The following is a 13,831-nucleotide window of genomic DNA, read 5'->3' on the forward strand; positions in this document are numbered from 1 at the left end:
CAGTGTCTGAGGTGGAAGTTGGGGTGAGGGTGGGAGGGGGCGTGGAGTATGCTGAATTTGTACTGCAGAGCTCAACTGATCCTATTAACTTTTAGACTTCAAATGACTTCAGTTGTGAAGTGATTTTTAATTCCAAAGGTCTGGTTACCTTGATTCTGAACCTAACATGATTAATGCGTTTTAACCATCCTATTGGTAAAGGTACACAGTGAATGCAACTGTAGGATGGTGCGCTACATAAGATTGAATGTTATATTGATAAATAGCGGTATTGTTACAAATATGCAAGGGAAGTGGTTCTTTGGGAACTGAGAAGATGAGTTTATCTTGGTAATCACGTGAGAACTGGAGAAAAAGAGAACAAACCGTGCAGATAAAACAAAGAATTGCAGATACTGGAAATCTGAAATTCAGCAGATCTATAGAGGGAGATAGACGGTTAATGATTTGAGTACAGGGACCCTTTGTCAGAATTGAAGTTACAAAGTATGCAAGATGATCAAAACCATGAGGAGGCAGCCTAGAGACAATGATTTGGAGATACCGGTGTTGGACTGGGGTGTACAAAATTAAAAATCACACAACACCAGGTTATAGCCCAACAGGTTTAATTGGAAACACTGGCTTTTGGAGCGCTGTTCCTCCATCAGGTGGTTGATGAAGGAGTAACCACCTGATGAAGGAGCAGCACTCCAAAAGCTAGTGCTTCCAATTAAACCTGTTGGGCTTTAACCTGGTGTTGTGTGATTTTTAACTTAGAGACAATGACCAAGGCTCAAGAAGGCAAGTCCAGACCCGTCCACAGCAGATCACGTGTAGCAAGCACTGAGTATTGTATAACATACTGTGTCCTGAGAAGACCAGTCAGGACTGGGGCTTTTCTGGCACAATGGCAGTGTCTCTGCCCCGAGGCTAAATGGTCTGGGTTCAAATCCTAGCTGCTCCAGACACATCTGAATAGTTTGATAAAAAATATCTATATGCCTGAAGGAATCAACTAAATTATTAGGGTTCTAGTGGCACTGATGTAGTATCCCTACCTCTGAGCCAGGACACCCAGGTTCAAGTCCCAACTACTCCAGAGTTTTAGAAAATATTGATAGTTTCCAAAAAAAAGGCTAGTTCATGACAAAGTAGACTTATCGACTACTTAAGAGACTGGGAGATGTGAACTGATCACTCTATCCACTCTGACTTTCACAAAGGCAGACCTTGTACACAAGGACATTTGAGTGTTGGTTCCTATAGGCATGATGTGCACCAGTGAGTTGAGTCTTACCCAGATTAGCTAACAAAATATGCTAGTTTTAGTGTGTGAAAAACAACTCACTCATCTCCTGACTCTCCAAAACCTGTCCATCATCTACAAGGCACAAGTCAGGAATGTGATGGAATACTCCCCACTTGCCTGGAGGAGTGCAGCTCCAACAACACTCAAGAAACTTGATTCAATCTGACCGGCTTGGCAGCCACCACCTTCAGCAATCTCTCCCTCCACTACCAACAATGGTAGAAGTGAGTGCCATCTTTAAAAATCACTGCTAGATCTCAAAGCGCCTTAGACAGCAGCTTCCAAACCACCTACCATCTAGGACAACAGACATATTGGAACATTTCCACAATCTGTGCAATCCCCACCAAGCCACACACCATCTAGAGTTGGCCCTAAAAAAAAAAATCGCCATTCCAACACTTCTCGCTGGGTTGAAATCCTAGAATTCCCTCTCTGACAACAGTATATATCTACACCACTTCAAAGGCTGGGGCTCATCAGCATCTTCGCGAGAGCAATAAATGATGGACAATAACTACTGTCCCAGCCAGCCACATCAAAATTCTGTGAATGAATAAGACAACCCTGATTCACTATGCTTCCTTGAAAGCAAAATATTCCTGACATTACCTCTAGAGACAAAGGTTGCATAGATAACATTAAAATTCAGCAAGAATTAGACGAAGGACTACTTTGTTATAACAGGGCTTGTATGAAAAACCGTCACAGAATCTTGCTTTCAAGAGGAGGCACCATGAGCTGACTAAACAGGGAATGTTCATAATCCCTCAGGTGTTCTTTATACATGGGGTTTCTAGGAACAAGATCAAAGGGCAACGTCTGTGTGTAGCCCTAAAAATCAATGAAATAAAACCGCTTGCCTTTATTGACCGGTCCATTGAGTATAGGAGTTGGGACGTGTTCTGCCAAAGGGTCCCTCAACCTGAAAGGTTCACTCTGATTTCTTTCCACAGATGCTGCCAGACCTGCTGAGGTTTTGGATGTCATGTTGTGGTTGTACAGGACATTCAGCGAGGCCCTTTTGGAATACTGCATCTAATTCTGGCCTCCCTGCTATAGGAAAGATGTTGTGAAACTTGAAAGGGTTCAGAAAAGATTTACAAGGATGTTGCCAGGGTTGGAGGGTTTGGGCTACAGGGAGGGGCTGAACAGGCTGGGGCTGTTTTCCCTGCAGCGTCAGAGGCTGAGGGGTGGCCTTATAGAGGTTTATAAAATCATGAGGGGTATGGATAGGGTGAATAGCCAAAGTCTTTTCCCTGGGGTGGGGGAGTCCAGAACTAGAGGACATAGGTTTAAGGTGAGAAGGGAAAGATTTAAAAAAAAAGGTTGAGGGGGCAACTTTTTCATGCAATGAGTGGTGCTTGAATGAGCTGCCAGAGGAAGTGGTGACAGCTGGTTCAATTACAATATTTAAAAGGCATCTGCTGGATGGATACATGAATAGGAAGGGTTTAAAAGGGATGTGGGTCAAATACTGGCAAATGGGACTAGATTAATTTTGGATATCTGGTCGGCATGGCCGAGTTGCACAGAAGGGTCTGTTTCCGTGCTGTACATCTCTATGACTCTACACTGCAATTCCAAATAAAAGTATTCAACTTAAGCAAAGCCAATTACATTATATCAGTGGAAGTGAAGAACTAGCAGATACTGTTGAATGGATTAAAAGATATGGCACTAATTAAACAGTGGGGAGTATTTCAGAAACAGTTTAAAAATGTACTAATAAAATGCATTCCTTTGAAAAGTAAAAATTCAGCAAAGAACAATTGACCCATGTTCTACTAAAAGAGGTTAAGATTAGTTTTAGATTAAAATAAGAGACTTGTAAATGCTGCAAAGATTAGGAGGAAGTCTGAGGATTGGAAACTAACAAGTGGCTATCAAAATGTAGATAAAAATGGGAACAATAAAATGAGAGTAAGCTAGCCAGGAATATATAAAAAAAAAGCTTTTACAAGGTAGAAATCATTTTGAAAGTAAACATTGGGTCAAAGGAATCAGGAACAGGAGAAATCATCCTGGGGAGTAAGGAAAAGTCAAGACACTAAACAAGTATTTTGTCTTTGCCATCACAATAGAAGACACAAGCAGAAGGTCACTCAAAAGCTGACATGAGTTTGGAAATTAAAGGTAATTAATATCAATCTGCAAATGAGAATCCCAAGAAACTAAAACCCAACAAATCCCCAAAGCCCTTCCTCCTAGGGTTTCTAAAAGAGCGAGCTGTAGGAATGGTGGAAGCCATGGTTATGATATTCCAGAATTCACTAAATTCTGAAATAGTACCAGCAAATTGGAAATTAACAAGTGGAACACCATTGTTGAAGGAGGGAGAGGAAAAATCAGAAATGTCAAACTCCGAAACTGGTGTCAGTCATTGGGGAAGGTAGTCTTCTTTAGGAAAAATATAGGATCCCCACAGCGTGGAAGAAGGCCATTCACCCCATCGAGTCCACACTGACCCTTTGTGCGCATTCCACCCAGACCCACCTCCTTATCCCCATAATCCTGCACATCCCTGTTCACATCTTTGGACTGAGAGAGGAAATTGGAGTATCTAGAGAAAACCCATGCAGAAAATGTGCAAACTCTACACAGACAGACAGACAATCACCTGAGGGTAAAATTGAACCTGGGTCCCTGGTCCTGAGGCAACAGTGCTAACCACCATGTTGCTCCTATAGTAGATATAGAATGATCAAACAAAATCAACATGACTTTACAAAAGTAATATTCTGTTTTGAGAAGATTCAAGAAGGTTCCACACGAAAGACTGCTGCATAAGATAAAGATGCAGGCTTTAGGGGTAGAGTATTAGCATGGATAGAGGATTGGTTGACTAACAGAAAACAAGGAGTGGGGATAAATGAGTGCTATTCTGTTTGGCAATCAGTGACTAGTGGTGTGCCTCAGGAATCTGTGTTGGGACCACAATTATTCACGGTGCATAGAGATGATTTGGAGTTGGGGACTACGTGTAGCATGCCAAAATTTACAGATGACACTAAGATGAGTGGCAGAGCAAAACGTGCAGAGGACTGTGGAACTTTCCAGAGAAACCACAGATACTTTAAGTGATTGGAGAAATGTCTGGCAGATGGAGTGCAATGTTAATAAATTTGAAGTCATCCATTTTGGTATGAATAACAGTAAAAAGGACTATTAGTCGAATGGTAAAAAGTTACAGCATGCTGCTGTGCAGAGGGACCTGGGTGTCCTTGCCCATGAATCACAGAAGGTTGGTCTGCAGGTACAACAGGAAATTGGGAAGGCAAATGGAATTTTGTCCTTCATTGCTTAAAGGGATTGAGATTAAAAGGAGGGAGGTTATGTTGTAGCTGTATGAGGCACTGGTGAGGCCACTCCTAGAGTACTGCGTGCAGTTTTGGTCTCCTTACTTGAGAAAGGATGTACTGGCACTGGAGTGGGTGCAGAGGAGGTTCACTAGGATGATTTTGGAGTTGAGGGGGTTAGTTTATGAGGAAAGACTGAGTAGACTGGGATTATATTCATTGGAATTTAGAAGAATGAGGGGGAATCTTATAGAAACATACAAAATTATGAAAGGAATAGATAAGATAGAAGTAACGACATGGACCGGTTGGACCGAAGGGTCTGTTTCCATGCTGTACATCTCTATGACTCTCTATGACTCTAGAGAGGATGTTTCCACTGGCGGGTGAAACTAGTACAAGAGGACATAGCCTCAAGATTAGGAGGAGCAGATTTAGGACTCAATTGAGAAGGAACTTCTTCACCCAGGGGGTTGTAAATGTATGGAATTCCCTGCCCAGTGAAGTAGTTGGCACGACTTCAGTAAATATTTTTATAGCTAAGATAGATTTTTTTTAAACAATAAAGGAATTAAGGGCTATGATGAGAGGGTGGGTAAGTAGAGCTGAGGCCATGCAAAGATCAGCCACGATCTTACTGAATGGCGGAGCAGGCTGGAAGGGCCGGATGGCCTACTCCTGTTCCTAGTTCTTTTGTTCTTATAACATGAGACTAGTCGGCTACATAAAGGCGATCTAGTCGATATAGTACATTCTGATTTCCAAGAAGCATTCACTTAAGCATCAAAGTAAAGAAAGATACAAGATAAGGGCTCATAGAGTTGGGAGTAAACTGTTAGCACAGGTAGAGGATTAGCAAATGGATAAGAAGCCAAGCATAGAGATGATTGGGTTTTTCTAAGTTGGCAGGCAGTAAATACTGGAGTGTGCAATGACCAGTGCTGGAGCCTCAGCTATTTACAGTCTGTGATAATAAGTTAGAGTCAAGGATAGCAAGTCTGCTGATAAAGGCATGGGGAATGTAAGTGATGAGGAAACAAAAGATTGACAAATAGATAAAGAAAGGCAAGTAACACGATTGCTCCCGGGATTGGGTGAATTGAGTAAATTGAGTGTGTACTCTTTGGAATTACGTGTGGACTCATCATAATATTCAAAATTCCAAAGAAGCTGAACAGGATAGACAATGAGAGATTGCTTCCTTAGTCGAGGAACTGGAATATGGGAACACAGTCTGACGATAAGAGGCTGCAACATTTGGCTTAATGTGGTCTTTAAGGTCTGATCAAAATAATTAGAAGAAGACACGTGCACTTTAATATTTTAGCTAATTTACTGGGTTAGAATAGTTAAATACATATATGAATTATGAATTGTTAGTTTATACAATTGATGTATATTCAGCTAAGTAGTTGGATTAAACTACCGAACCATTGAGTCTCACCATGCCTTTGGCTTTTTGGGAACTTTGGTGATGAAGGCACATGGAGCTCTGTGGCTGATACCATGGCACTGGCCTTGTGAACTCCAGCATTATAGTGAAAGTCCAGAGAGTGGGGCAAAGCCCCCTGCATTATTATTATTGTGAATCTAAAGTTAGGGGCTGGATCACCACTTCATAGAACTTTCAGTCCTTTTCCAGGAAACAAGTTGAAAAACACTTCCAGGTGGCCCCATGTTAACTTCAGTGTATTCTGTTTTCAAGCCAGCCAAGGTCATGCCGTTATCTCCCACCTCGAACAGGCTGTTTTTACACAGTATTTTCCCATTTTATTAATCACGTCCAATTAACACTTAATGCCATATCATTTTTAAGTCCCAACACAACAGAAGCTGATCATTTAGAACCAAGATGGGGAAAATTCTTCATTGATTGTCTTTTCCCTAGGATGGGGGATTTCAAGACCAGGGGGCACATTTTTAAGGTGAGAGGAGAGAGAATTAAAAAAACGAAATGAGGAGCAAATCATTTACACAGAGGGTGGTTCATGTGTGGAACGACTTTCCTGAGAAAGTGGTGGATGCGAGTACAATTACAACACTTAAAAAAACATTTGGATAAATTCATGAATAGAAAATGTTTGGAGGGTCTAGTTTAGTTTAGGATTATGGTTGGCATGGAGTAGTTGGACTGAAGTGTCTGTTTCCATGCTGTATGACTTTATGAGGTTGCCCATCTGTGGACTGCTTTCTTGAAGAGGGTTATGATTGCTCCTTCAAATTCTGAGATAGAACAGAATCTGTAGAGTGGAATCAGGCCATTTGGCCCATTAAGTGCACAACCATTCTCCAAAGAGCATCGCACCCAGACGCACTCCCCTAACCCTATGATCCTGCACTTCTCATGTCTAATCTACCTAGTCTGCACATCCCTGGACACTTTGGACAAGTTAGCATGGCCAATCTACCTGACTTGCACATCTTTGAACTGTGGGAGGAAACTGGAGCACTCAGAGGAAATCCAAGCAGACACAGGGAGAATGTATAACCTCCACACAAACAAACAGGTACTGAGGGGTGGAATTGAACCTGGTTCCTGGTGCTGCAAGGGAACAGTGCTAACCACTGAGTCACCGTGCCACCCAGCGATGAACTGATGTTTGGTCGCTTGGAGTAAATCAATGGATATGGGAAGCAGAGAGAAAATGGAGTCAAAGGTGAAGACCGGTCACAGTCATGCTGGACAGTGGAGTAGGCTCCACAAGCAATTAGATCAATTCCTGCTCCTATTTATGTTTGTAATCTGTGGATTGATCATGGAGTCCATCAACAGGGGTTCCAGGAACTGAGAGTGTTCAGAGGCTTGAAGGTATTTGGAAAGGTTCGTCAGACACAAATTAGGAGAATGCATTTAGCAGCGGCTGTGAGTGTCCGTGATGGTTGTTGAGGGGTTTCTGATTATTACTGGGATAGAATTCAGGCCCTGTGTCAGAAAATACATTAAAGTGCAGGATAATGCTTTCATTAGTGAACACATAGTTCCTCACTCTAACAGGAAATGGAGCGGGCAATAAATCCTAAAGTGTTTGGGCTCAGTGACTTTTGCAATCCATTGGAGCCCTCTCCCAATGCAAATTCCTCATGTTTTCACCCTGCCCCCACATCCCTTTGTTTCCAAACATAGTATAACATCTCAGTAAGGTCTGACTTGGAGAGCAAACCAGTGATATCAACACAGGTCCAACCATTCAATTCAACTAGCGATAGCAACAGAGAGGCTGGCCTGGGAGATGTAGTGTTGAGTCTTCAGTACAGGCAGAGAACTGTGGGAGAAGCTCCTAGTATCAGAGAAAAGACAGACAGAGACAGAAGCCAGGGAGTGGGAGGAATGGAGAATGAGAGGGTTGGAGGGGGAAAATGGAGAGAGGGGCTGGAGAGAAAGAAAATTCAGAGAGTTTTGAGAAGAAAAATCTGAGAGTTTGGGGCAGGAGTGCTTTTGTTCACTAAACAGAAGTCAGATTGTCAAACACACACCTGGGTTTGTAGACAGGCTAGATGGCAAACTAACAACAAAACTTGGCTCACTACACACTGCTTTTCACTCAGCTATTTGACACAAGATTGCTCCGTCATCTCAATGCAAATTACCAAGATGGAACGATGCCAGCTGGTGAGACTTCCGAACCCCACACCCACCCACCTCCCCCTCTCCAAAACCCCTCTCTAAACTCTGCTCAAAAATCATGGATCAGTGGTGACTGAGAGACATCCACTCCAATCATTCCTGGCCGCTGTGAGAAACTAAGCTCACTCACATTAATAATTTCAGTCCGAGACAAGATCTGAAGCAACAGTATCGTTTATTATACTCTTGCAAGAGGGGGTCTCTACTTGGTAGGCACCCCAAGTTTAACAAGTGCACAACTTTTGCACAATTCATTTCTCTTTCCCTCCTCCCCTGTTTACATTTCCCACTACTCTAAACCCGGCGCCCATTAACCTTGTTTATCTCATGCCTCATCCGGCCTTGTGCCTGATAAAGTGCAGGTTCTGCTTGGCCTTTTCACCACATCCCTCTGTGGCCTACTGTTAGCGTACATCCTCCTTCACTGCCAGCTGCTTCCGGGATTGCTGAAGCAACATTTCCTCCCATTCTTCGCCCACACTGAGCCTAATGACCTCTTGATTGTGGTCTTTTTTTTTTGTTTTTGCAGAAGGGGGAAACAGATGCTTATAACTGTTTGTACAAACATATCTAGCTTAACCTATAACGCCCTCTCCCCCTTTCATGATTCAGCCTTCTGACTTTTGCAGCCAACAACATTTGCAATTGCCCCTCACAGAAACTAACAACAAAACTTGGCTCATCAAACACTGCTTTTCGCTCAGCTATCCGTCATCTTTAACGCAAATTACCAAGATGGAACTATGGCACCTGGTGAGACATCCGAACACCTCCCCTCCCCAAAAACCCTCTCTAAACGCTGCTGAAAAATCATGGATCAGAGGTGACTGAGAGATACCCACTCCAATCATTCCTGGCCTCGAAACTGCTGTTCCCCCAAAAGTCCGATCGATCTCCACTAAAACACCACAGCCTGACCTCCCACAACAAGTTCCTCAAGCAGCAGTAGGAACACAGCCCAGAGAAACCTGCAGCCAGTCTAAACCCCTCTCCTCTAGACAACAGGATTCTCCAGGGGGCGAGAGATACCTATAAAGAAGCCCCGCTGGTTTGGCTGGGAGGTCAGCCCGAACTTAATACTGCATTGATTTTACTTGCGTGCATTGGTTTTAATTTGTGCACGACAACCCTTTAGCACTCGCCCTTTTACAAACTGACTCCATCAGTCGGTAACAAACTGCGCTCGTAACAGTGGGGCTTAATGTTTTTTTGTTGCAATCTCCCACAAACACACGGAAATACACACAGATCCCAGCCCCAGAGCCTCCGGTGACAAAGACATCTGTCACTCCTGCATTCAGAATCACTTTTGTCTTAAAAATATATTTTTAAAAAATAAAAAACAAAACGAGCCGACCAGTGCATTAAACTAAGGGAGAGCAATCTCAGGTTTACTGTAGTACAACACCTCAACCTATAGATACGGACCAGCACAGAGGGGAGCTGCAATTACTTTGAAACACTGGGGAGCTGTACCCTAATCCCACACTGCAGCACCTTCAAACCAGGAAGGCAAGTTATCTCGAAATTTAACAATTTCACTTGTAACTCCAGCTCTCTTGCCAATCTGAAGATTTTTTTTCACAAATCCGCTGCAACTTCTTTCATACAGTAGCTTCACTTGGCAATAGTTTATGGCAATTTACAAAACAAAAACACAACAAATAATGCAACTTTTATATGGATGTAACAATCAGCCCAATTCTTACCGGATCCTATTGCCTGTTCCATATGGTTTGGGAAATGTCTACTGCTTTGAAGCCTTTATTTCCCCGTCGTGACATCAGATGTCACATGACTGTGGCAAGCCAGAGAGATTTATTCAAACATCTCTCTTAAATGAAGACCTCGAGGGTTAGCATTTCCCAGTTGCCTTACAGACACAGTGCAGAAGGATCATCGTCACATTTCTACTCTTCTGTTGTTAGAATACTGAATGGACTCACAAACTCTTAACACTCACCTATACCTATGTTTTGGTTTTTGCTGCTGTTTACCTATTATTTACTTAACTATGCTATTTTACTCTGCGATTTGCCTGGATTGCCCGCAACACAAAGCTTTTCACTGTGCCTCAGTACATGTGACAATCAATTCAATTCAATTCACAGGAGCTGCCGGCTGCACCACTGGTTGGAGAGGGTCTGGCTGTAACCTCAATTCCACAAGCCTGCCTATCCCTGACAACGTTTCACTCTGTCCCCACCATGTTTTGTGAGAATCTATCCACCTTCGTCTTAAAATTATTCAATGGCTGCGCTGCCTTTTGAGGAAGATAATTTTATTTCAAAGATAGTTCCAGTTTCATAAGCGTTATGTGCACATTCAGCCTGTTGGGGGGCAGACGTGTGCCCTTTCGTGCAGTGTGTTTGATGGCGGGAGGGGGTATTGTACCATCTTCCCACTTCCACTCTACCCTTGTAGTTAACTCCTATCTGCAAAACATGCCCTGTCAACACCACCTCCTAGCAACCCCCTTGACATCTCCTAACATATGATGACTCTTCTCTGAAAGGGGCAGCATGGTGGCCTAGTGGTTAGCACTGCTGCCTCACAGCAGCAGGGACCCAGGTTCAATCCCAGCCTCGGGCAACTGGCTGTGCGGTGTTTACACATTCTCCCTGTATCTGTGTGGGTTTCCTCCCACAATGGGAAAAAGAGAGGGCTGGAGAACATTTTGGGCATGAGCCCTTCATCAGGAACCATGTGATTCATTCAGATGAAGAGCTTATGCCTGAACCATCAATTCTCCTGCTCCTCAGATGCTGCCTAACCTTCTGTGCTTTTCCAGCACCACTCTCTCGACTTTCTTCCCATAATCCAAAGATGTGCAGGTTAGGGTGAATTGGCCATGCTAAATTGCACATGGTGTTCAGGGGTGTGCAGGCTATGTGCATTAGTCATGGGTAAGTGTAGATTAATAGCATAGGGGAATGGGTCTGGATACGTTACTCTTTGGAGGGTCGGTGTCACTTGTTAAGCCAAATGGCCTGTTTCCACACTGTAGGGATTCTATGAAATGCTTGAATCTCTCCATCCAACAGACAGCTCTCCAGACTAATACTCATCAGCCCCACAGCTGCCTGAAGATTAGCAGCCATTAAGAATGCTGAATAGAAACAGGACCTTCCTGCAACTGGGTTAGTTCGAGAGGCAGCACATCTGATGTGAAAGAATAAAGGTGGAAAGAAATTGGAAGGGTGCGAGAAATTCACCTAAACGTTATTTCTCAGTAAAACCTACAGCAAGATGATTCCTTCTCAGGACAAGATTCTCCAGATATAGCATCATCACTAATGTGAAATTACACATGCCTAAGTGGTGCCATCCGAAGATCCCCGAGATGCCAACTAGCACCAGGGTACAATACTAACTCAGGTAAGTAAAACCACAATCTGATAAGTTGAAATCAGGCCCAAATCTTCAAATCTCACTGGACATGGTATCTTGACAAAACACATTGGTCAACTTGACTGTTAGCCAGCCTTAACTTTTCAGAGTAGAATCCTAAAGTCTAATTCTCTCTGGCTGAAGTTGAAGGAAATTAATTGTGAGAATCACCCAATTCTTAAGGCTCCAAATGAGGAGTCACATTTGTAAAGTGACCACATCCTGGTCTTTAAGTGGTCATTTTAAGGGCTTAATTTGATGGTGGCCTAAAAGGTCAAGCATGGGGCAACCCCCAGAGAACATAATTGCTGGAAAAGCTCGACAGATCTGACAGCGTCTGTGGAGAGAAAGCAGAGTTAATGTTTCAGGTCCAGTGACCTCTCGTCAGAACTGAGCTCTTTTTTGTTTCTGACATCCAGCACTCGCAGTTGGTTGGTTTCCTTTCAGCCTGGAGAACATTATTCAGGTCGAGTTGAGAATGCAACAGGATTTAGGTATAGCACCACTCCCCCACAATAAAATGCCCCTCTCCACCACCAAGCTGACCACCATAATGTGAGAGGCCTATGTGAATGCATTATCATGCATTAACATTATGATAGCATCTCACCTTGTTGATGCGTGGTTTCCCATTCTTCCACCCGCAGGATAAAAACAGGATGGCGGCAATTCCAAACAAGAAAGTGAGAGAGGTAACTGGTGACTCCAGCCCGCCATTTACTCCTCCAGTCCTGAGGTCTTGGCTACTAGGTGCCAACATCTCAGGGCATGCTCTGTGGGCAGTGGTGGCATTCCCTAACCCTTAACTCCCATCCACCAAGTCCTCCAGGATTCTATCCAGGATCCAGGCTTTTACAAAATTATGAGGGGCGTGGATAGGATAAACAGACAAAGTCTTTTCCCTGGGTTTGGGGAGTCCAGAACTAGAGGGCATAGCTTCAGGGTGAGGGGGGAGAGATATAAAAGAGACCTAAGGGGCAACTTTTTCATGCCGAGGGTGGTACATGTATGGAATGAGCTGCCAGAGGAAGTGGTGGAGGTTGGTACAATTGCAACATTTAAGAGGCATTTGGATGAGTATATGAATAGGAAGGGTTTGGAGGGATATGGGCCAGGTGCTGGCAAGTGGGACTAGATTGGGTTGCAATATCTGGTCGGCATGGATGGGTTGGACCGAAGGGTCTGTTTCTGTGTTGTACTTCTCTATGACTCTAGAGAAGTCTCATTGGTCTGGGGCAATTGACTGGAACCGGGCAGGCCTGCCAACACTTTAGTGAATTGACTGTAAAGATGGTACTATCATTAGGGATCCCAGGAGATCCTGGCAGTGGGGTCTGGGAGACCATGATGTGTGCCATGCCATTGGGGTTTGGTGTATATGAAATGCAGCAAGTTGGGGAAGTTGTCTGAGAAAACTCATATGGAGAAAAGCTCGCCAAGATTGACTCTTAGCCAGTTTTGGTAGAACCAAACCCACAATGTTCATTAGTTACTATAAATAGGGACTCTTTATGGTCTAAACACTTCACATATCTGACTTTCTGCCCCTTAGCGAGGTGTAGGATACAATCCAGCTTGTAGCATTCCCTCCTGATTTCTGAGTTCTGAGAAAGGACCCAAAACATTAGCTCTGCTTTCTCTCCACAGATGCTGCTCGACCTGCCAAGCTTTTCCAGCAATTTCTGCTTGTGTCTCTAATTTCCAGTGCCCATTGTTCTTTCCCTTTTTATTTGGCTACTCTTATTTGTTAAGGTTTCATTTTTAATTTTGTGGCGATTTCCTCATTCTGATGTTGAGACTGGAATAATTGCTCATTTCTCTTCTTCTCCTGAGGGGCAGGGACTGAATTATTTATAACTACAATTTTGCCATCGATGTCCTGTAAAAGGAAGTAGAGTAAGGTTTTAGTTATTCTTTACTGTTTTTATAAATGTTGGCCTGACCGGCTGTGTTTTTCCAGCACCCCACTCTCGACTCTGATCTCCAGCATCTGCAGTCCTCACTTTCTCCTAACTCTTTTACAACTATCAGAATCCAGTCTATCCTGGCTGCACATTCCATCTAAAATAAATAGAAAGAACTGCAGATTCTGGAATTCTTGAGTGCTGGAGAGACACAGCAGCTCTGGCAAACTTAGCTGTAACATTCCTAATGAAGGGCTTTTGCCCGAAAAGCTGATTTGCCTGCTCCTCAGATGCTTGTCTCTAATCTCTAGCATCTGCAGTA

The 13,831-nt window shown here is 43.5% G+C and overlaps 1 protein-coding gene across 1 annotated transcript in view; it reads right to left on the bottom strand.

Moving 5' to 3' along the window:
• The window catches only part of LOC132825008 (uncharacterized), a 31,772-nt gene extending 21,772 nt beyond the window's left edge, over window positions 1-10,000 (bottom strand). Inside the window, exon 1 of the mRNA XM_060839999.1 lies at window positions 9,925-10,000. The gene's annotated coding sequence lies outside the window, so the exon portion shown is untranslated. The remainder of the gene's footprint in view (window positions 1-9,924) is intronic.
• Window positions 10,001-13,831: the final 3,831 nt, after the last annotated feature.

Source organism: Hemiscyllium ocellatum, chromosome 19, assembly GCF_020745735.1.
Source record: "Hemiscyllium ocellatum isolate sHemOce1 chromosome 19, sHemOce1.pat.X.cur, whole genome shotgun sequence".
NCBI classification, from domain to species: domain Eukaryota; kingdom Metazoa; phylum Chordata; class Chondrichthyes; order Orectolobiformes; family Hemiscylliidae; genus Hemiscyllium; species Hemiscyllium ocellatum.